This window comes from Octodon degus, unplaced genomic scaffold (assembly GCF_000260255.1).
Source record: "Octodon degus isolate 3935 unplaced genomic scaffold, OctDeg1.0 scaffold00194, whole genome shotgun sequence".
Lineage (NCBI taxonomy): Eukaryota > Metazoa > Chordata > Mammalia > Rodentia > Octodontidae > Octodon > Octodon degus.
In genome coordinates, this window is record NW_004524770.1 from 4,266,276 (window position 1) to 4,272,553 (window position 6,278).

Below are 6,278 nucleotides of genomic sequence, written 5' to 3' on the forward strand. Positions count from 1 at the left end.
TCTCTCTCTCTCTCTCTCTCTCTCTCTCTCTCTGTCTCTCTCTCTCTCTCTCTCAGCAATGTGTTTAGCAAATGCATAGCCAAATGTTAATCTGTCCATGAGGCCATGAACCTCATCAGATGGGACATGAAGGCCTGCTGCAGCCCTGCTTGGGCTGTGCTGGGAAAGCATGGTTCTCCCGCAGTGAGGGGCAGAGCTGGCCGCCTCTGCTCCCTGTGCTCGCAGACTCACGCTGTCCCCACCATCTGCAGTTCTCTGGGCTAAACATGTGACCCCTGGAATTCATGAGACACCTGAGTGCTCCCTCATTCCCTTCACAGAAGGAAATGTCAGTGAACAGGGAAATCGAGTGCTAAGGACCCAGCTATGCAAGAGCTGACAGGAAGCGTAGGTGGGTCCCGTGATGACCATGGGGCTGGCTGCGGAGGTCTCAGGACCTTCAGAGCTGGAGCAGCGCCATACCCGGCACACAGACAGAAGCTGCGCACTCTCAAGCGGACGCAGAAAATACTGGTGAGAGAAGACACAGACAGACATGAAGGAAATTTTACCATATGAAACTAAAACTGCGCATCGACCAAAGATCTGATGAGCGAAGTTCAAAGGCAAGCCACAGAAAGCAAAATGTCTGCACGGGTGGGATTAGAATCCAGAACATATGAATGGCTCTTACAAACCAGTTAGTAAAAGGCTAACAACCCCCTTGGAGAGCAGGTTTCAGTTAGGGAACATGCAAGGCACAGAAAGCGGACTCCAAATGGCCGATTAACATAAGAAAGCCTCTCCAGCGGTCCAGGGAATGCAAATTAAACCGATGAAATCCACTTTTCTTCTTCAGGTCTGGCAAAATTTCAGCATCTGAACATATTAAGTGCTGGTGGGAGGAGTCCCACAGACACTGCCACTGGAAGACAAACCACTGTGGGAAATGGCTTGGTTTAAAATGCTGTCACCCTTGCTTCTGCAGCCACCCTTCCCGAAGTGCCCAGAGCCACCAGGCTTCCCTCATACCTATCCACGTATTGCCTGCAACAGAGACTCAGGGCAGGATGCGGGCATCGGAGCAGAAAGGCCAGAGCACCTTGGAATGTCCTAAGGCAATTAGGAGGACTCTATTAACCTAGATAAATCTCCAAGTCACTGTTGAGGGAAACACTCAGCTTCGGAACAAGATGTGCACTCTGGGGCCATCTCCTGCCATCTCTGTGACACTGGCAGGAAGTGCCTCTGCTCATTGCGCACATGGGCCTCCATACTGAGGCTGCTGGGGAGCCAGGGAGAGAAGGAAGGGACTGGGGGAGGGCTGAGCCTTATTGGCGATGTTTCTCTGTCTCACTTGGAGCACGCATGCGCGACACACTAGTGTAATTCCACGTGCGCATCTGTGTCCATGTGTGATGCCCCCCCCCCCATCCTGCCAGCCACGGTTGTGCACACCTTATCCATCCACCAATACTGGATCTGGATGCCGGCTACAGGACTGATCGGTTGTAAAGTGCAAGGATCACACGTTTTCCTTAAAACAAAAATGGAGCCGTCCACTTAGTCACGCCATGTCCATCAGCAGACAGCCTCGGGGGTCTGGGGGACAGATCTATGTGCACGAGAGCATGGCGAGGAGAAGCAGGGCACGGGGACGGCGACAAGTCTGTTCCCAGGGCCGCTGGGTGGGGAAAGGTGCCAACTGTCCCAGGAGCGACCTGAGCATGGAGGCAGGAAGTCAGGAAGGAACCTTGAGGGTGTTGCCCCCCTCCTGGGGCTTTCAGCTGTTGCAGGGACAGCAGCTCCAAGCCTTCTGCCTCCAACACATTTGTCCCATGCTGAAGCCAACAGGTTGGTCCTTGATCCCTAGCAGGTTCTGTGGATCAGACAAGTGCAGGTGTGGGGCTCTGGCCCAGCTGGCAACCTGCCGGAATTTGGGGTGCCTGGGCCCCACCTCCTCCTTTTGTTGACACTTTCTGTTCCCTGCCATGCCTGGACTACATAGGGCTCCACCCCTGGCCTGTGTACTGGGGCTCCACAATCTAGCCTTCTCCTTCCCTGGCTGCAGGGACCCACTGAAGGCCCAGTGAGGTGGCCCAGCCAGAGCCAGGGACAAGCAAGGAGAGGCTGGCTGGAGCTCCCGATGTTCCATTTCTTGGGCCAACAAATGGCCCTTGTGCTTGGGCAGGCCTAAACTATTCCAGTCATTGGCTACCAGCAAAGCTGGCTAGCACAGCTGGTTGTCATTAAAATTTCAAAAGGACTGCACAGTGCCAGGCCCCATGTGGTCTTTAGAGCGCCACCTCGGGGGAGCCTGGTCCAGCCTTTTGCTGCCTGTATCAGGGAAGCCAGACATTAAGCTTCAGACTGCCTTCTGCAGGTCCTAAAGCCACCACGTTTAATGCACATAACTGGGACATGTCACAGTGTCATCAATCATACCTTTCCTTTCAAAACCAGTTTTTTTTAAAAAAACTCTTTTGGAGCAGAAATAGCCCAGGACAAGTCAGCACTTCCTGAGCAGACTTGGAAGAAGAGGTGGCAGAACGGCACAAGCCGCGGGAATAGTGCGCCGCCCTGAACGGCTGGGAACTCAGGCCCACCCAGGGCAGCAAGCTCCTCCGGGAAGTGGTCTCACAAGTCCAGGCAGCCCTTCTGAGTGGCAGCTGGACAAATCCCTCTGGTCCCAGGAGGAAAGAGGTCAAGGGCACCCTCTCAAGGTCTGGCCGCCAGCGTGCCCAGAGCTTCGGGCACACAGTCTGGCCCACCCCTGTGCCCCTGCCCCTTGCTCCAAAGCAAAACCTGGTACCTGGACTTGGGATCCCTTCTGAGAAACACTGAAGCCTGGAAACTTAGTCACGCCCCAGGTCTCAGCCCCCAGCCCCTAAGGGACTTCCACTGTGCCCCAGTGCCATCCTGGTGATCCTGGGCCTGGGCCCTCCAGGTCACATGCAGTCTCATCTCCAGCTCAGCTGGTTCACCACCCATTGCATGTGACCTCTAGGGCCCTGCAGGGAACACGGGCCCTCACACTTGCACTGCTCCCCACCAGCGCCCCTCCTCAGGGCACTCCAGCCCACACTCCACAGAGCGCAGTGCCATACTGTCACCCCCGCCAAAGCTCACGCATAGCCACAGGGGCAGCAGCTGGTCCCAGGGGTCCTACTGCAGCACCCACCCTCCTGCCTTGAAGTCACTTCCTGTCCTCTGCTGCAGACTCCCCACCTGGGGCCTGCTGTCCCCTGGCAGCTGAACAAGCTCTCCATCCTTGCCTACTGCCCAGGTAACATCCCAGAGGCTGGACAGGGAGGCCAAGGCCTGCTATGGCTCCCCACTGCCCTAGCTCAGACCTCCAGGCTCCACAGCCATCTGGCCCCTCCACATCATGCCAAGGCCTGCAGCCCTTTCTGACTTCACACAGTCCTGGCTTCCTCCCACTCAGGGCCAAAGCCAAAGGTCCCCTCTTCAAAGGCCCTCTTGGAGAAAGCAGCTCCTTCAACAAACCACTCCCAAGCCTCCTTTTCTTTCCTTTCCTGTTCTGACATTGTGTTTATTTGGATTTGTCTCTCTCAGGTCCATTCTCTTTGTGCCTCCACTAGATTGAAAATTCCCCAGTGGACTCTGCTCTGAGGCCTCCAGCCTGCAGAGCCTTGGAGACCAATAGCCACCAGCTGACCCATTGGCTACACGGCCCTTGCTCTCCTGGGCAAAACTGGGTCAGCTGTGACTGAGCCCAGCCACCCACCAGCCCCTACGCAGTGGCCACAGAGCTCTTTCAGAGGCTGACCCTGGAAGGAGCGAGCGCAGGCCTGCCGTTGCATAAGCGAGCGGGAAGAAGGCCTGCGGGAGTTCCGAGTGCACCTGCCCCAGTCCTGCTGACAGGAGCCTCACGTGTACTCAACACAGAGTGTCACTAAGGAGGGGCGCGCTGCCCTGGAGAGCTCCTACTGTGTGCAGGCCTAGGGAGCAGGGGGCCTTGACAGACTGGAACCCCCAGCTAGCTCAGCAGGAGGCAGCGGGGCTGGTACACCCTAGGCACTCATCTCCCTGTGCATTCTGACTATATGAGTTCCACTTGCAGCACAGAGGTGCAAAGCCCGGGAACCACGGGCCACAGAGGGCACAAATCCAGCGGGCTCTCAACACCCCCCCATCCTTTCCTTCACCAGCTGAGACTCCAGTTTCTGGGGGCTTCCAAAGGAGGTGGAGCAGGTCGGTGCTGTGGGCACTTCAGGGTGCTCAGGGTATCCCTGGCTTTTCCCCAGTCTGAACCAGAAGCCACAACCGAAAATGGGTGGGGACACTGGTAGGAGCCCCGAGGGTCTGAGGGAGCGTTCTGACTGGCTTGGTCCCACATCACATGGGGGTCACGGATTCTTACCTGCCTGGCTGGTACCTGGCGTGCCTGGGGCTCTGGCCTGACTCTTCTACCACCGGGACCACTCTCCAGCTGTGGCACCAGGAGACCTTAGCACCCTCCCCGCCTGGCACCTGTCTCAACCAGGGGCACTCTCCCACCTTCTCGTCTCCTCAGGCCCCTCCTCTGATGAGCTCAGCTCTTCCACCCAGGCTGCAGAAAGCAGAGCAGGTGTCTGCCCTTGGGGCGAGCTGGTGCCCCTCCCTCATCAAACCCATTGCAAACAATGCCAGCAAAATCTTCACAGGCAGAGAGGTCTGCCTCCTCCCCTCCTCTCAGGACCCCGACTCCTGCCCCATAAACGCACGCACCAGCTCGATCCCATTTCATAGATGTGGAAACTGAGGCACCAGGTGAACAAGGGCCGTGGGCACGGGGTCCTGCGCCTCGCACAGTCCAAACTGGAGCTTCCAACCCCACTTCCCCTCTTCGGACCCCAGCGAGCCTGCCCTTGTTTAGGGGACACAGTCGTGCAGCTCTGCGGCAGGGGACGCCCTAGCCCAGGGTACCCCCGTGTGTCCCGCCCAGCGAGCAGCGCCCTGGCGGAGTCCTCCGGTCCCAACCCGCCCCCACCCCCTACCTTGCTCCGGGCCTTGCGCAGCGGCCGCGTCCCGGGCCCCGAAGGCGCGCAGTAGGGAGCGCAGCGTGGCAGGCCAGCGGCGGCGGCCCCCACCCCGGCCGCGCATCCCAAGCCGAGGAGCCCGCGCTGGCTGGGCCCGGGCTCAAGCGCAGGAGCCTGCGGGGCCGGGCGGGGCCAGGCGGGGCGGGGCCACCAGGAGAGGACGGGCCTGAGGGGGCGGGGCGAGGGGGCGCTGTGACCTCGACCTTCCGGAGCTCCAAGCGGCTCCCAGCAGGGCAGCAGCCCGGACCTCTGTGCCCAGAATTCTCAGTGTCACCGGGACTTGCCACTCGGTGTAAGATGAGGGCGCCAGGACCCTAGAACTGGTCGGGACCGGCTGCTCCAGGGGCGGGAGACACCTTCTGTGAGGCTGCAGACGCGAGTCTCCTGCCGCCTGCTGCAAAGCCCCGGGGTACTGTGCAGCCCCTGTGTGCAGAGCCCACCCTGCGCCTCCACCAGGTCCCCAAGCCGCTGTCACCCTCACGAGTCACGCAGCTCAGGTCTAGAGCCCCGAAAAGTCTGGCTCGAGAAATGAAGTCACTTTCCATAGAGAGCTGAGAGGGTGCCGAGGTAGCCCCAGGCCTGGCTGCTGTCCCAGCGCCTGCACAGTTCTGCCTGCCGAGCCCGCGGGTTCGCGCAGGCAAACTCCTGCTCATCCTTAGGACCTGGCTCGGCTCTGCCTTCTTCCCGCTGCCTGCCCTTCAGCCTCCCTGCTCTGTCCCTCAGCATGTGGTGTGCCTTTTCCAAGCCCCCGGCACGCAGAGTAGAGCCAGAATACCCTGCTAGGCTTCCTGGACAGGCTTCGGCTCTGGTCACTCAGGAGCCCGCTTTTTTTTTTTTCTGGCGGAACCTGGGATTGAACTCAGATCCTTGTGCTTGCCAGGCAAGCACTTATTCTACTGAGCCATCTCCCTGGCCCCAAGGAACCCTCTGTTTTGCACACCCCCGCTGGTGACAGCACTTCTATTCACACACGTACGCACACACATACACACGCGTGCGCAACACACACAGAAGAGCACACGCGAGCGCGCGGGCTATCCCTGTGGTGTTGTGCTTCCTTCTTCACGTTTCTGTCCTCCAGGGCAGGACCCTGCCAGCTTAACTTCGGAAGGCTTCTCCTGAATTTAGGGACGAGTCCTGCCTGGGTGCACAGGCAGAGCTGGGCCCCTCCCACCTGTGCGCCCTGCAGGACCCAGCTCCCCAACCCCCAGGGTGGGGACGGCGCTGCGCCTGAGGAAGCAGCGGCGATTGCTGGTC